Source organism: Coregonus lavaretus (assembly GCF_964263955.1).
Source record: "Coregonus lavaretus genome assembly, chromosome: 39".
Classification (NCBI taxonomy): domain Eukaryota; kingdom Metazoa; phylum Chordata; class Actinopteri; order Salmoniformes; family Salmonidae; genus Coregonus; species Coregonus lavaretus.
Window position 1 is genome coordinate 27,024,401 of NC_140026.1, and position 22,170 is coordinate 27,046,570.

A 22,170-nucleotide genomic window follows, 5' to 3' on the forward strand; every position below is an offset into this window, starting at 1 on the left:
GATCATAAGGAAAAATTATCTAAAACAACTGCTATGTGTATTTATAATCCTCTTCTCCAAATGTGTTACTGATTTACCTAGCTCTTATCAATATCTCTTATCCATTTATAAATTACAGTGCATGGAGAATGCTGTTTCTATCTGAAAAAATTAAGTAGATGCTTTTTCCATTTGGAACCGGTAGGTTAGCTAGACCTTATTCATGGTTTCCTCACGCGTAAAGGTGGTGGAATTATTAGGGAATTAAGTCAAGGTCAGAATATGGCATATCTGTAGACACACCTTCATTTATTCGATCTCCACCTAAACGAATAGCAGGTTAATAGCATGCTCTTCTCATGATTACGTTTAAGGTCAGAATATGCATAGAAAGAAAAGTGCACAAAATGGGAATTACGTTCCATCTACGCGTGCTTAAATCGGGTCGGAATCGGGGCCTAAGTGAATATAAATCCTTGTTGAATTATTAAATAACACTGGCTTCCCAGAATCTTGAAGTTTTGTATACAACTTTGTTGTGGCTTGAAAATAACACATTAATAGCCGGTTTTCATCTAGTATTGGAGAAAATATGGCAGATTTATGGTAAGTCAGAGTAGAAAGAAATGAATATGTATGTGCATATTTATCCATTAAATTATTACTTGCTAGAGCATCAATTAATCATTTCCATAATTAATTCTGTGCATATTCTCTTTTTATTGAATTTAAACAAAGCCATTTACAAGGATTAACTTGTGGTGAATGAGACTTTGGTTCCCTTCCCAATACTCTCCAGCACAGGCTCCTGTTCTGTCAAGTGGAATTAGTTCCCAAGTGTGTTGCGAGCTTCTCGAAAGAGAAATTATGAAACACAAGGGTGCACTACACACTACACAGTTTTTTTCACATTATTTTCCCCCACCATGTCGATTTATAATCAGTTTTCAAAACAATTTAATTATTCTATACTGTAACAAAATGGTTGTTTCTTGTCTTGGGGTTTGTGTGCGTGTGTGCATGCGTGAGGCAGTCTTTATTGTTGGCCAATTATTACCCATTTAACATCATCGATTGCGTGGTGCGACAAACAGAAATACACCATCATTCCTCCTCTTTGATACCATCCTTTATATGTAAGAGAGGATTAATTGTAGCCATGAGTACTGCCTCCTCTCTGAACTTGCCTACACATCTATAGGGCATGGTATGAAGAAAAAGGAAAGAAAGAAGGGAAGAAAGAAGGAAAGAAGACAAAGGAGAGTAAGGGCATGGAATGGGAAAGAAATGAAGAACGGAAGAAAGAGGGAAGGAGAGAAGACATAAAAGAGTGTAAGGAAACCTTGATAGCTGATTAACCAAAGAGGGAAAGTCAACAAAGGAGCTAGTGCTACAGTTTCTGTGGGAGGTAAAGATTATAGCTTTGTGGTTCTACGTAGGAAGACAACTGCATGGTCTCCAAAAAACAAGACTGATTCTACACCCACACTGCCAACGTCATCTTATCTACGACACTACTGTTTCTCACTTATTGTAGCCTACATATACAGACCAGAAAGATTACATTTGAAAAAGAAAAACACATCATCTAGGCTAGAAGAAGACAGTTCTGGGAATCACTATCTCAATCAAATGTATTTATAAAGCCCTTTTTACTGTACATCAGTAGGTCTCAAAGTGCTTATACAGTGGGGAAAAAAAGTATTTAGTCAGCCACCAATTGTGCAAGTTCTCCCACTTAAAAAGATGAGAGAGGCCTGTAATTTTCATCATAGGTACACGTCAACTATGACAGACAAATTGAGAAGAGAAAATCCAGAAAATCACATTGTAGGATTTTTAATGAATTTATTTGCAAATTATGGTGGAAAATAAGTATTTGGTCACCTACAAACAAGCAAGATTTCTGGCTCTCACAGACCTGTAACTTCTTCTTTAAGAGGCTCCTCTGTCCTCCACTCGTTACCTGAATTAATGGCACCTGTTTGAACTTGTTATCAGTATAAAAGACACCTGTCCACAACCTCAAACTCCACTATGGCCAAGACCAAAAAGCTGTCAAAGGACACCAGAAACAAAATTGTAGACCTGCACCAGGCTGGGAAGACTGAATCTGCAATAGGTAAGCAGCTTGGTTTGAAGAAATCAACTGTGGGAGCAATTATTAGGAAATGGAAGACATACAAGACCACTGATAATCTCCCTCGATCTGGGGCTCCACGCAAGATCTCACCCCATGGGGTCAAAATGATCACAAGAACGGTGAGCAAAAATCCCAGAACCACACGGGGGGACCTAGTGAATGACCTGCAGAGAGCTGGGACCAAAGTAACAAAGCCTACCATCAGTAACACACTACGCCGCCAGGGACTTAAATCCTGCAGTGCCAGACGTGTCCCCCTGCTTAAGCCAGTACATGTCCAGGCCCGTCTGAAGTTTGCTAGAGTGCATTTGGATGATCCAGAAGAGGATTGGGAGAATGTCATATGGTCAGATGAACCCACAATATAACTTTTTGGTAAAAACTAAACTCGTCGTGTTTGGAGGACAAAGAATGCTGAGTTGCATCCAAAGAACACCATACCTACTGTGAAGCATGGGGGTGGAAACATCATGCTTTGGGGCTGTTTTTCTGCAAAGGGACCAGGACGACTGATCCGTGTAAAGGAAAGAATGAATGGCGCCATGTATCGTGAGATTTTGAGTGAAAACCTCCTTCCATCAGCAAGGGCATTGAAGATGAAACGTGGCTGGGTCTTTCAGCATGACAATGATCCCAAACACACCCCCCGGGCAACGAAGGAGTGGCTTCGTAAGAAGCATTTCAAGGTCCTGGAGTGGCCTAGCCAGTCTCCAGATCTCAACCCCATAGAAAATCTTTGGAGGGAGTTGAAAGTCCGTGTTGCCCAGCGACAGCCCCAAAACATCACTGCTCTAGAGGAGATCTGCATGGAGGAATGGGCCAAAATACCAGCAACAGTGTGTGAAAACCTTGTGAAGACTTACAGAAAATGTTTGACCTGTGTCATTGCCAACAAAAGGGTATATAACAAAGTATTTAGAAACTTTTGTTATTGACCAAATACTTATTTTCCACCATAATTTGCAAATAAATTCATAAAAAATCCTACAATGTGATTTTCTGGAATTTTTTTTCTCATTTTGTCTGTCATAGTTGACGTGTACCTATGATGAAAATTACAGGCCTCTCATCTTTTTAAGTGGGAGAACTTGCACAATTGGTGGCTGACTAAATACTTTTTTCCCCCACTGTACAGAAACCCTAAAACCCCAGAGAGCAAGCAGTGCAGATGTAGAAGCACGGAGCCTAGTAAAAACTTAGGAAGGCAGGAACTTAGGAAGAAATCTAGAGAGGAACCAGGCTCTGAAGGGTGACCAGTCCTCTTCTGGCTGTACCGGTGGAGATTATAAGAGTATATGGCCATTAAGGCTAGATAGTTCTTCAAGATGTTCAAACGTTCATAGATGACCACCAGGGTCAAAAAATAATCACAGTGGTTATAGAGAGTGCAACAGGTCAGCACCTCAGGAGTAAATGTCAGTTGGCTTTTCATAGCCGAGCATTTAGAGGTCAAGACAGCAGGTGTGGTAGAAAGAGAGAGAGAGAGAGCGAGAGAGAGGGTTCTTTTATTGGGACAGACGAAAAAACCTTTTGGAACCGTTTTTTCTAAGAGTGTATGGTAGTAGGTGACAGGAACTGCAATGCTGCTGGGTTTTTCACAATAAACAGTTTCCTGTGTATATCAAGAATGGCCCACCATTCAAAAACAAACAAAATATAATTATTGTAAAATTGACTGTGTCCATAAAATGTATATCGTATGTATAAGCTGGAAGTAGAGGCCTAAGCATTGTTGTTCACTAGTTTACTCCAATTAGGGAAGGGGTGGTGGGGTTGGGAAGTAATTAAGGGAAATCTTTTTTTTTTAAAGGATATGTATGTATATGTATGTATGTGTATGTATGTATATGTATATATACACTACCGGTCAAAAGTTTTAGAACACCTACTCATTCAAGGGTTTTTCTTTATTTTCACTGTTCTCTACATTGTAGAATAATAGTGAAGACATCAAAATTATGAAATAACACATATAGAATATTAGTAACCCATAAAAGTTTTAAACAAATCAAAATATATGTTATATTTCAGATTATTCAAATAGCCACCCTTTGCATTTGATGACAGCGTTGCACACTCTTGGCATTCTCTCACCAGCTTCACCCGGAAAACGTTATGTCTGGCGCAAACCCAACACCTCTCATCACCCCAACAACACCATACCCACAGTGAAGAATGGTGGTGGCAGCATCATGCTGTGGGGATGTTTTTCATCGGCAGGGACTGGGAAACTAGTCAGAATTGAAGGAATGATGGATTTTCTTGAGGGAAACCGGTTTCAGTCTTCCAGAGTTTTGAGACTGCGACGGAGGTTCACCTTCTAGCAGGACAATGACCCTAAGCATACTGCTAAAGCAACATTCAAGTGGTTTAAGGGGAAACATTTCAATATCTTGGAATGGCCTTGTCAAAGCCCAGACCTCAATCCAGTTGAGAATCTGTGGAATGACTTAAAGATTGCTGTACACCAGCGGAACCCATCCAACTTGAAGGAGCTGGAGCAGTTTTGCCTTGAAGAATGGGCAAAAATCCCAGTGGCTAGATGTGCCAAGCTTATAGAGACATACCCCAAGAGACTTGCAGCTGTAATTGCTGCAAAAGGTGGCTCTACAAAGTATTGACATTAGGGGGGAGTGAATAGTTATGCACGCTCAAGTTTTCTGTTTTTTTTTGTCTTATTTCTTGTTTGTTTCACACAATAAAAAAGATGTTGCATCTTCAAAGTGTTAGGCATGTTGTGTAAATCAAATCATACAACCCCCCCCCCCCCAAAAAAAAAAAAAAAAATCAATTTTAATTCCAGGTTGTAAGGCAACAAAATAGGAAAAATGCCAAGGGGGTGAATACTTTCGCAAGCCACTGTAAATCACAGACATTTTCACCAGCAAAGCACCCCCACACCATAACATATTATCCTCCATGCTTTACGGTGGGAACTACACATGCGGAGATCATCCGTTCACCCACACCGCGTCTCACAATGACATAGTCGTTGGAACCAAAAATCTCAAATTTGGACATCAGACCAAAGGAAAAATGTCCACTGGTATAATGTTCATTGCTCGTGTTTCTTGGCCCAAGCAGCTCTCTTCTTCTTATTGGTGTCCTTTAGTAGTGGTTTCTGTGCAGCAATTCAACCATGAATGCCTGATTCAATCAGTCTCCACTGAACAGTTGTTGTTGAGATGTGTCTGTTACTTGAACTCTGTGAAGCATGTATTTGGGCTGCAATCTGAGGTGCAGTTAACTCTAATGAACTTATCCTCTGTAGCAAAGGTAGCTCTGGGTCTTCCTTTCCTGCGGCAGTCCTCATGAGAGCCAGTTTCATCATAGCGTTTGATGGTTTTTGCGACTGCACTTGAAGAAACGTTCAAAGTTCTTGAAATTTTCCAGATTGACTGACCTTCATGTCTTAAAGTAATGATGGACTGTCATTTCTGTTTGCTTATTTGAGCTGTTCTTGCCATAATATGGACCTGGTCTTTTACCAAATAGGGCTATCTTATGTATACCACCCCTACCTTGTCACAACACAACTGATTACATTCCACAAATTAACTTTTAACAAGCCACACCTGATAATTGAAATTCATTCCTTGTGACTACCTCATGAAGCTGGTTGAGAGAATGCCAAGAGTGTGCAAAGCTGTCATGAAGGCAAAGGGTGGCTACTTTGAAGAATCTCAAATATAAAATATATTTTGATGTGTTTAACACTTGTTTTGGTTACTACATGATTCCATATGTGTTATTTCATAGTTTTGACGTCTTCACTATTATTCTACAATGTAGAAAATATTATGACTTAGTACTTGGTGGCAAAACCCTTGTTGGCAATCACAGAGGTCAGACGTTTCTTGTAGTTGGCCACCAGGTTTGCACACATCTCAGGAGGGATTTTGTCCCACTTCTCTTTGCAGATCTTCTCCAAGTCATTAAGATTTCGAGGTTGACGTTTGGCAACTCGAAACCTTCAGCTCCCTCCACAGATTTTCTATGGGATTAAGGTCTGGAGACTGGCTAGGCCACTCCAGGACCTTAATGTGCTTCTTCTTGAGCCACTCCTTTGTTGCCTTGGCCGTGTGTTTTGGGTCATTTTCATGCTGGAATACCCATCCATGACCCATTTTCAATACCCTGGCTGAGGGAAGGAGGTTCTCACCCAAGATTTGACAGTACATGGCCCCGTCCATCGTCCCTTTGATGCGGTGAAGTTGTCCTGTCCCCTTTGCAGAAAAACACCCCCAAAGCATAATGTTTCCACCTCCATGTTTGACGGTGAGGATGGTTTTCTTGGGGTCATAGGCAGTATTCCTCCTCCTCCAAACACGGCGAGTTGAGTTGATGCCAAAGAGCTCCAGTCCTTCACAGCGTAGTGTGTTACCAATTGTTTTCTTGGTGACTATGCTCCTAATCTCAGCTCGTTACCTGTATAAAAGACACCTGGGAGCCAGAAATCTTTCTGATTGAGAGGGGGTCAAATACTTATTTCCCTCATTAAAATGCAAATCAATTTATAACATTTTTGACATGAGTTTTTCGGGATTTTGTTGTTGTTATTATGTCTCTCACTGTTCAAATAAACCTACCATTAAAATTATAGACTGATCATTTCTTTGTCAGTGGGCAAACGTACAAAATCAGCAGGGGATCAAATAAAACATTTTCCCTCACTGTATGTGTGGTTCGTTTACAGAAAGTGGGATTTCTCAATAGGCTATGTCATATAAGTTTAGGTTATTATTGGTCAAACAATGTATTGACTAAATTAGCTCTGGACACAGTATGCATATACAGTATGTGACAGTCAAGGGTATGTTACAAATAATGTATCTGCCTCGGAATAGCTTAAATCTTTGAATAATGATTGTTTACCTTACACAAGCCTTATTTGCAGTTATCTTTCCTGTTGTGTATTTGCTACAGTTTGATAATTCATGCCTTACTTGTTACTCACACCTTCATGCCTAACTAATCCAGACTGATATGGTTCACAGCACCTGGTAAAAGGGAAAAGGAACATCTGCCAAGAACATTGAATTAGCCAGTTTGACCAGGAATTATTATGTACGTTCATATGCACACACACACGCACACATGAACACATGCAGACATGTGCAAACATACACACACACACCAGTGTTTGGCTCAATTCAAATTGAAGGCAGTAAATTCAGAAAGTTATTTGAATTTAAAATCCCAACATGTAAAAACTTTTAACATAAATAGCTTCGACTTTTCAGTTAATTGAGAAGTCATTCAATAATTGAATTGGAATTTCAGCTTACTTCCGGAATTCACTGCTTTCAATTCTAATTGAACCCAACCCTGAAGTGTCTGTCCTGTATCTGAGAGTTATAAGAAAGCTCAGGAAAATATTTGTATTTATTTTGACCCATATTTAATCTCTACGGGATTGGTGTCCTGTATACGGGATGGTTGAGCTAACGTTCGCTAATGTGATTAGCATGACTGTTGTAAGTACAGCAAACTTTCCAGGACACAGACATGTCTTATATGGGCAGAAAGCTTACATTCTTGTTAAACTAACTGCACTGTCCAATTTACAGTAGCTATTACAGTAAAGACATACCATGCTATTGTTTGAGGAGAGTGCACATCAACAAAAAACTTATCACGGAAACTGGTTTGATACATTCACCTATAAAGGTAAATAATGTACTTACATTCAGTAATCTTGCTCTGATTTGTCATCCTAAGGGTTCCAGAGATAAAATGTAGCATATTTTTGTTTGATAAAATCCATTTTCATATTCAAATGTAGGAACTGGGTTCCACAGTTGGAACCCCTGCTGTCTCTTGCTCCACACCAACCCCGCCCGGCCATCTAGATGTGTGAAAGTTAGTGTATAAGCTAATGATCCATCATGTATGACATTCCTGGGAGTGTGTAAACTTACATTTTGTATTACCATATCATTTTTGTATATCATCATGTATAGTTATGTACTTGAAAATGTATCAATTGACCAATTCTGCACATTTGGGCAGGCTTGATACAAAATAGTCCAGTATTGCAATGCTTCACTGAATCAATCTGAAACTTTGCACACACACTGCTGCCATCTACTGGCCAAAATCTATATTGCGCATAAACTGCAATATTATATTGTGGCCTTTCTCTTGCAGTTCAAAGATGATGGAAGAACAACAAAACATTGAAAATGCATGTTTTTTTGTTTGTATTATCTGTTACCAGATCTAATGTGTTATATTCTCCTACATTACTTACACATTTCCACAAACTTCAAAGTGTTTCATTTCAAATGGTATCAAGAATATGCATATCCTTGCTTCAGGTCCTGAGCTAATGGCAGTTAGATTTGGTTATGTCATTTTAGGCGAAAATTGAAAAAAAAGGGTCCGATCCTTAAGATGTTAAAAGCTTTTTTTGGCACCAAAGTACAGATGTAGGATCTAAAATTGAGCCAGTTTGCTACAGCAGGAAAATAATCCTGCAGCAACAGGAAATGTCAATTATTATGTGGATTACAAATTGGAAATTACAGTACAAACTTCAGAAGCCATTTTAAAGATCAAATACACTACACATATTTACGGCATTGCAGGAAATTATCCTGCAACAGGGTGATCAAATTAAGATCTGACATCTGTACTTCCATACTTCCATAAAAAAAATTAACTGGTACCGGGTAACCTTCAGACGAGTCTTGTCGGTTTTGCTCTACGACGCCCACGTGTTCGTGAGAGCCCAAACCATTTGGAAGCTACAGACGTTTTAGTGAGAAGACAGATTTTCAGGATGTCTTCTGGTCTGACAAACACCTCTGTAGCTCTGCCACCTTCCATCTCAGATGCGGAAGGCCGACATCTGAGGATGTGGTGGATTGAGACGCAGCCATGCAAAAAAACGGATATCTCTAGCTTAAACAGATTTTTATTGGGATGTTTTTATTATGCTAATTATATTTACGCGAAGGTGCGGACATTGACTCTAGGGGGATAATTTAAACCCGAGCGGAAACATTGTTGTCTGGGCCTCTGTCCAACTCCTCCATTAGGCTTTTGGCCCAGGTCAACAGTAATTAAACAAGTCTAAAGCCCATGTCTGAAGTGCACTCCACAGCCTGGCCACCTCCACATTCGCTTCTATTATTGTTTTATTATATTATTTATATTTCCCTCTCTAGCCTTGGTTATACCTTGCATTAACAAGTGGTTGTCATCATCCGATCAAGATGATCCGATCATTATCTGATCAAGATTTGTTGCGTCTACACATGGTAATGAAATGTGTCTCTTATCTGCCCACTGCAACCACATTGTGACCAGATTCCCTGGTTCCTCCATGTATGCAAATTAATCCAACTTGCCTTGAACCTCCCCTCATGAAACAAGCTGTATAAATCGACAGAAAACAGCACACTTTTATAGTCAATAGTTCAGTAACACAGTCTGTTTCACTCATTGAGGGTTGATAGACTGATATACTAGCATTACAGAAATTAAACTGAATTACAAATGTATTGGGGATGCATGGGACGGACTATGATGGAGTCACAGCAGAAGAGCGCAGTGCATGACAAGTGTATGGAAAGGTATAATGTGTAGGCCTAATTTTACACCTGTACCTTTTAAAACGTTGCCCATAGACAAACCACTGTATTATAATACCACAGTAGCCTATTATTTTCAGATCTGATATAGCAACCGAATTAGACAATTATTCACATTACAAACATGTTTATAAAGCGCTCAGCAACTCAATATCTCCATCCTCCACAGCGCTGTCCAGAATGAATGGGTGGTGGGATGGTCACCCAATATCGTGTCCAGCTCTGAATAAAATGGGCATTGGGTTCTCCCGTTCCCACTGCTGCTATTACAGTCCTTCGCCTTTCTGAATGATGTTTTCAAATATTTGATTTTGTGCTGGCATTGGATGTGGGAATGGGAGAACCCTTTTTCTCTCATTCGGAATGATATCTCTTCATAAATATCTTTATTTCTATATGCGTTATCTACCCAGTTAGCACATTTGGTTCCTTGGAAGTTGTGGGAATGTATGTTTTTGTTTTCACTTGGATGTGGGAACAAAGTCATATGTTTATTTACTGATGAAACTGAACATTTTTTTTATTTGTTCTGAGAACAGAAGTGAACATTTCGGCTGTTTTGGAAACGTTTATTTTTAGGTTGCAGGGAGGTTCTGAGAACGTTTTACTCTAGTTCCTTGAAAGTTTTAATGGGAGATTTTAGTAACACTCTGAGAACAGAAATTATAGATTATCTGGAGGGTTTTGAAAAATGTCACTGAATGTTTCAAAAATACTTTTAATTACGCTGCAAGTTTATTTTGGATGAACTGTTTTGAACTCCAAGCACAGATAGGAAACATGGAAAATAATTTCATTATACATTAATCATGAAAAAACGTTTTTTTTATTTTTTATTGTGACAAAGCATCAGTGAGATTCAAACCTGTGATCTTCTGTTCCCTATCTATGGAATAAGTACTCTGCTCAACCACCATGTTTTTTTTAACGCATACAAAGCTGCTAGCTATAGTCTATTCAAACTCATTAAGAACAGGTTAATCCACTCATTAAGAACAGGTGTGGCTAATTAGTGGTGTGGCCAACTCACCTGAGCACACATAACAAGATAGAAGAGAGACATCCCACTCGTGGGCCACTTCCTCATTTCTTTCTGTTTCAAAGGAAGTCAATGAGCTAAGTAGACCAGATACAGCTGCAATCAAATTGGTATCTATGAGAGAGCCACCCCCTTAAGTAGACCGAAACTGACCATGTTTTTAAGGTGAGTGGAGTTGTGGGCCAGTGGAGTGATGGTGTTGACCGGTATGAGATGCAGAAGTTTCCCCTCCGAGCTGTACTGGCAGCGTATGTACCAGCAGAAGGCTGCACAGTACGTTGCACAGTGTATACCAGAGGGTTGACGGCTGAGGAGAGGTATCCACCCATACAAACACATTCAGCAGCTCCCCCATCACCCCCGGGTCATAGTTCACAGGGTCGCACACCACCGACAGTACGTTGGTTATGAAGAAGGGACACCACATGACCACGATCAGGAAGAAGGCCACGCCCAGGACCTTGGATGCCTTCTGTTTGTTGCTGATTGACTGCACAGTGCAATGCCTGTACTGAAGGTCCACCCCCGCCGACCCCTCTTCCTACCCCTCCTGTGTCGCGGACACCTGAAGAATAACTTCTCTGAGAGAGAGGCCTGGGGGAAGAAGCCCAGCATCAGGGTGGCGGTCCAATTGGGCAGGGGAACCAGCTGGTCAAGGCAGAGGGTAGCTTCAGTCTGCAGGGCGCTGATGGTGAGGATGTAGGTGACCACCACGATGGTGAGGTGGACGAAGAAGGCCACAAAGGAGCCCAGCACAACAAAACTGCTGTCTGTCAGCAGACAGCTTCCACCTTTGCACACCTTGGTGTGGTCCCGCAGGCCTAGGATGGGGATTAGCGTGGAGATACCTACAGATCAAATCAAATCAAGCTTTATTTATACAGCACATTTCAGATATGGAATGCAACGCAATGTGCTTCACAGGAAAAAAACTAATAAAAAACAATGAAAATAAAAGCTGAAATATTTACTACACAACAAACATACGATAAAAAAACTAAAGAAGGACACAAACTGAACAACTAAAAAGCACCTTAAGGAAAAGCAAAGCAAAAAATATGTGTTTTAAGATCTCTTTTAAATATATCCACAGTTTCCAGAGGCTGGGGGCATAATAACTAAAGGCTGCCTCTCCATGCCTCTTGGTCCTAGGCTTTGGGATAGTTAAAAAGCCAGAGCCAGAGGACCTGAGGGACCTACTGGGTACATAACTTAAAAGTATGTCCGACATTTGTTAGGGTGCACAATCATGGATTGATTAAACCTCTTAAGGATCTGACCCTTTTTTTCAATTTTCGCCCGAAATGACATACCCAAATCTAACTGGCTGTAGCTCAGGACCTGAAGCAAGGATATGCATATTCTTGATACCATTTGAAAGGAAACACTTTGAAGATTGTGCAAATGTAAAATTAATGTAGGAGAATATAACCCATTAGATCTGGTAAAAGATAATACAAACAAGTAAAAATGTGTTTTCTATATATTTTTTGTTGCCTCATCTTTGAACTGCAAGAGAAAGGCCATATATTAAGATAAGATTCTAGGTGTAATTTAGATGTTGTCCAAATGATAGCAGCAGTGTGTGTGCAAAGTTTCAGACTGATTCTTTGAAAATTGAGAAGACAGCACAATATTTTCCATCGAGAATCCAAGGTGTCCCTTACGAGTTTGCCCAAATGTACCCAAGTGGCCGAATTGGTCAATCGATACATTTTCAAGTACATAACTATAGAGAACATACAAAAATGCTATGGTAATACATAATTTAAGTTTAAACACTCCCAGGAATGTAATTAATGATGGATCATTAGCTTTTCTACATAAGACACTAACCTTCACACATCTAGATGGCCGGGCGGGGAGGGTGTGGAGGTAGAGACAGACTGGAGGGGTCAGACTGGAGGATCCAGGTCCTAAGTTTGAATAGGTGGAGGATGGAGGAGTCTACCACTATTGAGGATAAAAAATGTTTTATCTGTTAGAACTCAGATTTACTATTAGGGGGTGGAGCACTGCATCAATACATCAAATGCACAATACATATCTATAAACATACAGTGGGGAAAAAAGTATTTAGTCAGCCACCAATTGTGCAAGTTCTCCCACTTAAAAAGATGAGAGAGGCCTGTAATTTTCATCATAGGTACACGTCAACTATGACAGACAAATAGAGAATTTTTTTCTCCAGAAAATCACATTGAAGGATTTTTTATGAATTTATTTGCAAATTATGGTGGAAAATAAGTATTTGGTCACCTACAAACAAGCAAGATTTCTGGCTCTCACAGACCTGTAACTTCTTCTTTAAGAGGCTCCTCTGTCCTCCACTCGTTACCTGTATTAATGGCACCTGTTTGAACTTGTTGTCAGTATAAAAGACACCTGTCCACAACCTCAAACAGTCACACTCCAAACTCTACTATGGCCAAGACCAAAGAGCTGTCAAAGGACACCAGAAACAAAATTGTAGACCTGCACCAGGCTGGGAAGACTGAATCTGCAATAGGTATGCAGCTTGGTTTGAAGAAATCAACTGTGGGAGCAATTATTAGGAAATGGAAGACATACAAGACCACTGATAATCTCCCTCGATCTGGGGCTCCACGCAAGATCTCACCCCGTGGGGTCAAAATGATCATAAGAACGGTGAGCAAAAATCCCAGAACCACACGGAGGGACCTAGTGAATGACCTGCAGAGAGCTGGGACCAAAGTAACAAAGCCTACCATCAGTAACACACTACGCTGCCAAGGACTCAAATCCTGCAGTGCCAGACGTGTCCCCCTGCTTAAGCCAGTACATGTCCAGGCCCGTCTGAAGTTTGCTAGAGTGCATTTGGATGATCCAGAAGAGGATTGGGAGAATGTCATATGGTCAGATGAAACCAAAATAGAACTTTTTGGTAAAAACTCAACTCGTCGTGTTTGGAGGACAAAGAATGCTGAGTTGCATCCAAAGAACACCATACCTACTGTGAAGCATGGGGGTGGAAACATCATGCTTTGGGGCTGTTTTTCTGCAAAGGGACCAGAACGACTGATCCGTGTAAAGGAAAGAATGAATGGGGCCATGTATCATGAGATTTTGAGTGAAAACCTCCTTCCATCAGCAAGGGCATTGAAGATGAAACGTGGCTGGGTCTTTCAGCATGACAATGATCCCAAACACACCGCCCGGGCAACGAAGGAGTGGCTTTGTAAGAAGCATTTCAAGGTCCTGGAGTGGCCTAGCCAGTCTCCAGATCTCAACCCCATAGAAAATCTTTGGAGGGAGTTGAAAGTCCGTGTTGCCCAGCGACAGCCCCAAAACATCACTGCTCTAGAGGAGATCTGCATGGATGAATGGGCCAAAATACCAGCAACAGTGTGTGAAAACCTTGTGAAGACTTTTGAACATTTGACCTGTGTCATTGCCAACAAAGGGTATATAACAAAGTATTGAGAAACTTTTGTTATTGACCAAATACTTATTTTCCACCATAATTTGCAAATAAATTCATTAAAAATCCTACAATGTGATTTTCTGGAATTTTTTTCTCATTTTGTCTGTCATAGTTGACGTGTACCTATGATGAAAATTACAGGCCTCTCTCATCTTTTTAAGTGGGAGAACTTGCACAATTGGTGGCTGACTAAATCCTTTTTTACCCACTGTATATCGATAACAGTCACTTATTAATCATTACCTCATATCAGCCTCATTCTGAACATCGCATAATCCTTGAATCCGCAAGAACCCTAACCTTACTTATGAGTCAGCAATACACAAATTCGCTTATAATTATTATGTTACTGATGGTAGGCTTTGTTACTTTGGTCCCAGCTCTCTGCAGGTCATTCACTAGGTCCCTCCGTGTGGTTCTGGGATTTTTGCTCACCGTTCTTGTGATCATTTTGACCCCACGGGGTGAGATCTTGCGTGGAGCCCCAGATCGAGGGACATTATCAGTGGTCTTGTATGTCTTCTATTTCCTAATAATTGCTCCCACAGTTGATTTCTTCAAACCAAGCTGCATACCTATTGCAGATTCAGTCTTCCCAGCCTGGTGCAGGTCTACAATTTTGTTTCTGGTGTCCTTTGACAGCTCTTTGGTCTTGGCCATAGTAGAGTTTGGAGTGTGACTGTTTGAGGTTGTGGACAGGTGTCTTTTATACTGACAACAAGTTCAAACAGGTGCCATTAATACAGGTAACGAGTGGAGGACAGAGGAGCCTCTTAAAGAAGAAGTTACAGGTCTGTGAGAGCCAGAAATCTTGCTTGTTTGTAGGTGACCAAATACTTATTTTCCACCATAATTTGCAAATAAATTCATAAAAAATCCTTCAATGTGACTTTCTGGAAAAAAAATTCTCTATTTGTCTGTCATAGTTGACGTGTACCTATGATGAAAATTACAGGCCTCTCTCGTATTTTTAAGTGGGAGAACTTGCACAATTGGTGGCTGACTAAATACTTTTTTTCCCCACTGTATTATATAAAGTATGGGGAACAAACACTATAATTAAGCTTATATAACTTGTATCAGGTAGCTTAGTGGTTAAGAGCGTTGTACCAGTAACTGAAAGGTTGCTGGTTCTAATCCCCAAGCCGACTAGGTGAAAAATCTGTCGATGTGCCCTTGAGCAAGGCACTTAACCGTAATTGCTCCTGTAAGTCGCTCTGGATAAGAGCGTCTGCTAAATGACCAATTTATTATTATTTATATAACCATAGCCGAATGGTTTCAGACTGAGCATTTCTCAAAGGAAAATACTTCTGACATTGAACAGAGCATAGGGTTAGGGTATTTAATTAATTTCAAACTCTCCTATGCCACTATTCCCAACATCTTATACCCCAAAGGTTATAAATAAACCCTGTGGAGCAATAGGCAATAAACTCAAACCACAGCATATCACCACCATAACATACACACAGGCTATACAAATACATTGCATGCCTCAGGTCTATATATTATAGAACAGTACCAGTCAAAAGTTTGGACACACCTACTCATTCAAGGGTTTTTCTTTATTTTTACTATTTTCTACATTGTAGAATAATTGTGAAGACATCTAAACTATAAAATAACAAATATGGAATCATCTAGTAACCAAAGAAGTGTTAAACAAATCAAAATAAATGTTAAATTTGAGATTCTTCAAATAGCCACCCTTTGCCTTGATGACAGCTTTGCACAGTCTTGGCATTCTCTCAACCAGCTTCACCTGGAATGCTTTTCCAACAGTCTTGAAGGAGTTCCCACATATGCTGAGCACTTGTTGGCTGCTTTTCCTTCACTCTGCCATCCGACTCATCCCAAACCATCTCATTTGGGTTGAAGTTGGGGGATTGTGGAGGCCAGGTCATCTGATGCAGCACTCCATCACTCTCCTTCTCGGTAAAGTAGCCCTTACACAGCCTGGTGGTGTGTTGGGTCATTGTCCTGTTAAAAAACAAATGATAGTCCCACTAAGCGCAAACTAGATGGGAGGGCGTATCGCTGCAGAATACTGTGTTAGCCATGCTGGTTAAGTGTGCCTTGAATTCTAAATAAATCACAGAAAGTGTCACCAGCAAAGTATCCCCACACCATAACACCTCCATGCTTAATGGTAGGAACTACACATGCAGAGATCATCCGTTCACCCACACCGCGTCTCACAAAGTCTCCAATTTGGACTCATCAGACTAAAGGACAGATTTCCACCGGTGTAATGTCCATTGCTCGTGTTTCTTGGCCCAAGCAGGTCTCTTCTTATTATTGGTGTTCTTTAGTATTGGTTTCTTTGCAGCAATTCGACCATTCCCTCTGAACTGTTGATGTTGAGATGTGTCTGTGACTTGAACTCTTTGAAGCATTTATTTGGGCTGCAATTTCTGAGGCTGGTAACTCTAATGAACTTATCCTTTGCAACAGAGGTAACTCTGGGTATTCCATTCCTGTGGCGGTCCTCGTGAGAGCCAGTTTCATCATAGCTATTGATGGTTTTTGCGACTGCACTTGAAGAAACTTTCAAAGTTCTTGAAATATTCCGTATTGACTGATCTTCATGTCTTAAAGTAATGATGGACTGTCATTTCTCTTTGCTTATTTGAGCTGTTCTTGCCATTATATGGACTTGGCTTTTACCAAATAGGGCTATTTTCTGTATACCCACTCTACCATGTCACAACACAACTGATTGGCTCAAACGCATTAAGAGGGAAAGAAACTCCATAAATTAAGTTTTAAGAAGGCACACCTGTTAATTGAAATGCATTCAAGGTGACTACCTCATGAAGCTAGTTGAGAGAATGCCAAGAATGTGCAAAGCTGTCATCAAGGCAAAGGGTGGCTATTTGAAGAATATCAAGTATACAATTTATTTTGATTTTTTTAACACTTCTTTGGTTACTACAAGATTCCATATGTGTTATTTCATAGTTTTGATGTCTTCATTATTATTCTACAATGTAGAAAATAGTAAAAATAAAGAAAAAAGCCTTGAATGAGTAGGTGTGTCCAAACTTTTGACTGGTCTCTTTGGGTATGTCTCTATAAGCTTGGCACATCTAGCCACTGGGACTTTTGCCCATTCTTCAAGGCAAAACTGCTCCAGCTCCTTCAAGTTGGATGGGTTCCGCTGGTGTACAGCAATCTTTAAGTTATACCACAGATTCTCAATTAGATTGAGGTCTGGGATTTGGCTTGGCCATTCCAAGACATTTAAATGTTTCCCCTTAAACCATTTGAGTGTTGCTTTAGCAGTATGTTTAGTGTCATTGTCTTGCTGGAAGTTGAACCTCCGTCCCAGTCTCAAATCTCTGGAAGACTGAAACAGGTTTCCCTCAAGAATTTCCCTGTACATAGCGCCATCGATCATTCCTTCAATTCTGACCAGTTTCCCAGTCCCTGCTGATTAAAAACATCCCCACAGCTTGATGCTGCCACCATCATGCTTCACTGTTGGGATGGTTTTCTAGGTGTGATGAGAGGTGTTGGGTTTGTGCCAGACATAGTGTTTTCCTTGATGGCCAAAAAGCTCAATTTTAGTCTCATCTGACCAGAGTACCTTCCTCCATATGTGTGGGGAGTCTCCCACATGGCTTTTGGCGAACACCAAACGTGTTTGCTTATTTTTTTATTTTAGCAATGGTTTTTTTCTGGCCACTCTTCCGTAAAGCCCAGCTCTGTGGAGTGTACGGCTTAAAGTGGTTCTATGGACTATGGAGCTTTGCAGCTCCTTCAGGGTTATCGTTGGTCTCTTTGTTGCCACTGATTAATGCCCTTCTTGCAAGGTCAATGCTTTTTGGTCGGTGGCCCTCTCTTGGCAGGTTTGTTGTGGTGCCATATTCTTACCATTTTGTAATAATGGATTTAATGGTGCTCCGTGGGATGTTCAAAGTTTCTGATATTTTTTTATAATCCAACGCTGATCTGTACTTATCCACAACTTTGTCCCTGACCTGTTTGGAGAGCTCCTTGGTCTTCATGGTGCCGCTTGCTTGGTGGTGTCCCTTGCTTAGTGGTGTTGCAGACTCTGGGGCATTTCAGAACAGGTGTATATATACTGAGATCATGTGACAGATCATGTGACACTTAGATTGCACACAGGTGGACTTGATTTAATGAATTATGTGACTTCTGAATGTAATTGGTTGCACCAGATCTTATTTAGGGGCTTCATAGCAATACATATGCACACACCACTTTTCCGTTATTTATTTTCTGGAATTTTTTGAAAGAAGTTTTCTTTTCTTTTTTTCACTTCACTAATTTGGACTATATTCTTATTTCGTATGTCCATTACATGAAATTCAAATAAAATCCATTTAAATTACAGGTTGTAATGATGCAAAATAGGAACAACGCCAAGGGGCATGAATAAGGCGCTGTATGTTTCTAATTTTGTCAGAAAGTTGTTTTCATTGCAAGTTAAATCGTGCTGTTAACTAGCTAGCTAACGTTAGCTAGCTGGCTCGCTAGCTAACATTACGTGTGTGATCTTTGTAGTAATATCTTAGAAATCCATTTACATTGCTAGTTATTGCCTAATGTTAGCCAGCTAGTATGGATGATTTTGAATATATATATATATATATATATATATATATACCTTAAAGGCTTATGGATTGAGAACCAGTTGAAGGTTTAAAACAGAGCAGAGACATTTCTTTAGTGAAAACACTGTGCTTTTGATAACTCCCAGCAGCTGGTCTGGGTATGTCAATGACATGTGATGGAGATACAACTCCTCGTGGTGGCTGTGTGGAGATTGGAGTAACAATGGAACTAGTGTTATCATTTGTTTGTGCTTATGACCTGACACATAGCCACATGCACATAATCTCAAGGGTCCTGGGAGGATGCTTTTTGGGATTGGCTTAAATGTATGTTGTTGAGAATGGGTTATGGCCATTACATGTTTAAACCATGTTTAAGTATTAATTTAAATGTTTGATAATGTGTTATGAAAGTTTAAGTGTAAAACAGAATTAACATGATTGATACTTTGTACTCCAGATGCATGTCTGGATAGTGAATATAGTCAATACAGAATGTGATTGATCTTTAACGTACGTACAGTGGGCAGAACAAGTATTTGATACACTGACAATTTTGCAGGTTTTCCTACTTACAAAGCATGTAGAGGTTTGTAATTTTTATCATAGGTACACTTCAACTGTGAGAGACGGAATCTAAAACAAAAATCCAGAAAATCACATTGTATGATTTTTAAGTAATTAATTTGCATTTTATTGCATGACATAAGTATTTGATCACCTACCAACCAGTAAGAATTCCGGCTCTCACAGACCTGTTAGTTTTTCTTTAAGAAGCCCTCCTGTTCTCCACTCATTACCTGTATTAACTGCACCTGTTTGAACTCGTTACCTGTATAAAAGACACCTGTCCACACACTCAATCAAACAGACTCCAACCTCTCCACAATGGCCAAAACCAGAGAGCTGTGTAAGGGCATCAGGGATACAATTGTAGAACTGCACAAGGCTGGGATGGGCTACAGGACAATAGACAAGCAGCTTGGTGAGAAGGCAACAACTGTTGGCGCAATTATTCGAAAATTTAAGAAGTTCAAGATGACGGTCAATCACTCTTGGTCTGGGGCTCCATGCAAGATCTCACCTCGTAGGGCATCAATGATCATGAGGAAGGTGAGGGATCAGCCCAGAACTACACGGCAGGACCTGGTCAATGACCTGAAGAGAGCTGGGACCACAGTCTCAAAGAAAACCATTAGTAACACACTACGCCGTCATGGATTAAAATCCTGCAGCGCACGCAAGGTCCCCCTGCTCAAGCCAGCGCATGTCCAGGCCCGTCTGAAGTTTGCCAATGACCATCTGGATGATCCAGAGGAGGAATGGGAGAAGGTCATGTGGTCTGATGAGACAAAAATAGAGCTTTTTGGTCTAAACTCCACTCGCTGTGTTTGGAGGAAGAAGAAGGATGAGTACAACCCCAAGAACACCATCCCAACCGTGAAGCATGGAGGTGGAAACATCATTCTTTGGGGATGCTTTTCTGCAAAGGGGACAGGATGACTGCACCGTATTGAGGGGAGGATGGATGGGGCCATGTATCGCGAGATCTTGGCCAACAACCTCCTTCCCTCAGTAAGAGCATTGAATATGGGTCGTGGCTGGGTCTTCCAGCATGACAACGACCCGAAACACACAGCCAGGGCAACTAATGAGTGGCTCCATAAGAAGCATCTCAAGGTCCTGGAGTGTCCTAGCCAGTCTCCAGACCTGAACCCAATAGAAAATATTTGGAGGGAGCTGAAAGTCCGTATTATTATTTTATATTCCGTCTCTCACACTTGAAGTGTACCTATGATAAAAATTACAGACCTCTATATGCTTTGTAAGTAGGAAAACCTGCAAAATCGGCAGTGTATCAAATACTTGTTCTCCCCACTGTATGTACATAATTTTTAGAGTCACGCCACTAATAAGATACAGAGGCCCCATTTAGAGATGCACAAGTACCCCTCATGAGAAAAACAACATGTGGCACTGAAAGAAGTTAATAATTTGCCTTAAGGGGGTAACTATATATTCTATGTAAGCATGACTATGCATTTGTGTCTCTATAAAAGGAGAGCTCTGGGTCAGGGCAAGCAGTTTGTTCCATAGAGCATGCTCGGCTTTGTAACACAATAATAAAGTCTAATTTTTGGATTCACAAGCTCCAGTTTCTTGAGAGATATTTTTGAGTTGACTACTTTTGAGTCAAATATTTCTACGACATAAATGGCGAGTGTTGCCAGGAGTTGGAAACAGGGACCAGAGACGGTGGACATCTGCGGCTGTGAAACGGCTTAGACGGACCATACAAACAAAGCGGCCGCTTTTAAAAAAGGTAAGCCAAGTTCTTACTTATATAGTATAAAGTTTGTGTGGTTCAATCCGGGGCCCGGCATCAGCTTCAGAATACCAAGTAGGTCTCTCCAAATTTAAGAACCAGAAAATTAGAGACTGGGAGCTTTTGGATTTAAGAATACATGTCGATGTCACTCTGTTGTTCGTCTGAACCGTCTGTTCAATTCATTTGATTCATTTGATTCATTTGATTCATTTGATTCATTTGATTCATTTGATTCATTTGATTCATCCTGCTGATCGCTTTGTCTGGGTTGCTTTGGCATGGGCGGCTGTCCATCTGTTTGAACGATCAGAGAATAAATAGGTAAAAATACCTACAGATACCGCTCTAAACGTGTCGAGGAAGTGTATCGTTTAGAGGTCTGCTTAGGTAGGCAGAAATCCTGTGCAATACCGCTTTTTTCTGTGTCGATGAAGTGTATCAGAAAAAATGGCTGAATTTACAGGTCGCTTAGGAAAGCGTAAGATAGAAGTCCAGTAAGGGTGTGTCGAGGAAGTGAATCACCTAGAGGGCTATATAGGTAGATGGAAATCCTGTATAAAATCATATTTCTTGTGTCGGGGAAGTGAATCAGAAAAGGTCGATCAGGTAAAAAGATAGGTCATCCAGAGTAGGTGACATAAATTGGAGTTAACACCGGTCATCCTGAGTAGGTGAACGGGTTAAACAGCCACTAAGGCTTCAAAATATAGAGAAAGTGTTAGATAGAGTAGGTCTGATCATCTCATGTGGATGAGTGGTTTGCTTGGGCTAGTCATTCAACTGTCTGATTCATTTGGGCACAAGTGGCTGCTCATCTGTGTGAGTGAGAATAATAAGACATCCTGCAAGTAATAGCCTTTTCTGTAAGGAAAGGAACTATATTTGGGGTCATTTGAAGCTTCTGCCTGGTGGAGAAAGGGCATGCCCAATCTCGCATTAGGAAAGAGAAGAATTAATGGTATGTGGATATACATTTACCAACTGAATGGAAAATTCACATTACTAGGAGGGTTATGAGAAATGCTGTTGGAGGAACAGGTCACGTGTACCGGTG

The 22,170-nt window shown here is 40.5% G+C and overlaps 1 pseudogene across 1 annotated transcript; it reads right to left on the bottom strand.

Annotated features, from left to right (window-relative positions):
* Positions 1–10,709: 10,709 nt before the first annotated feature.
* On the bottom strand, positions 10,710–11,608 carry LOC311113009 (5-hydroxytryptamine receptor 2A-like; annotated as a pseudogene). Its single transcript has 2 exons — positions 11,037–11,608; positions 10,710–10,750 (listed from the first exon to the last, which is right to left on the bottom strand). The product of its transcript is annotated as a 5-hydroxytryptamine receptor 2A-like (transcript).
* Between the last annotated feature and the right edge of the window lie 10,562 nt (positions 11,609–22,170).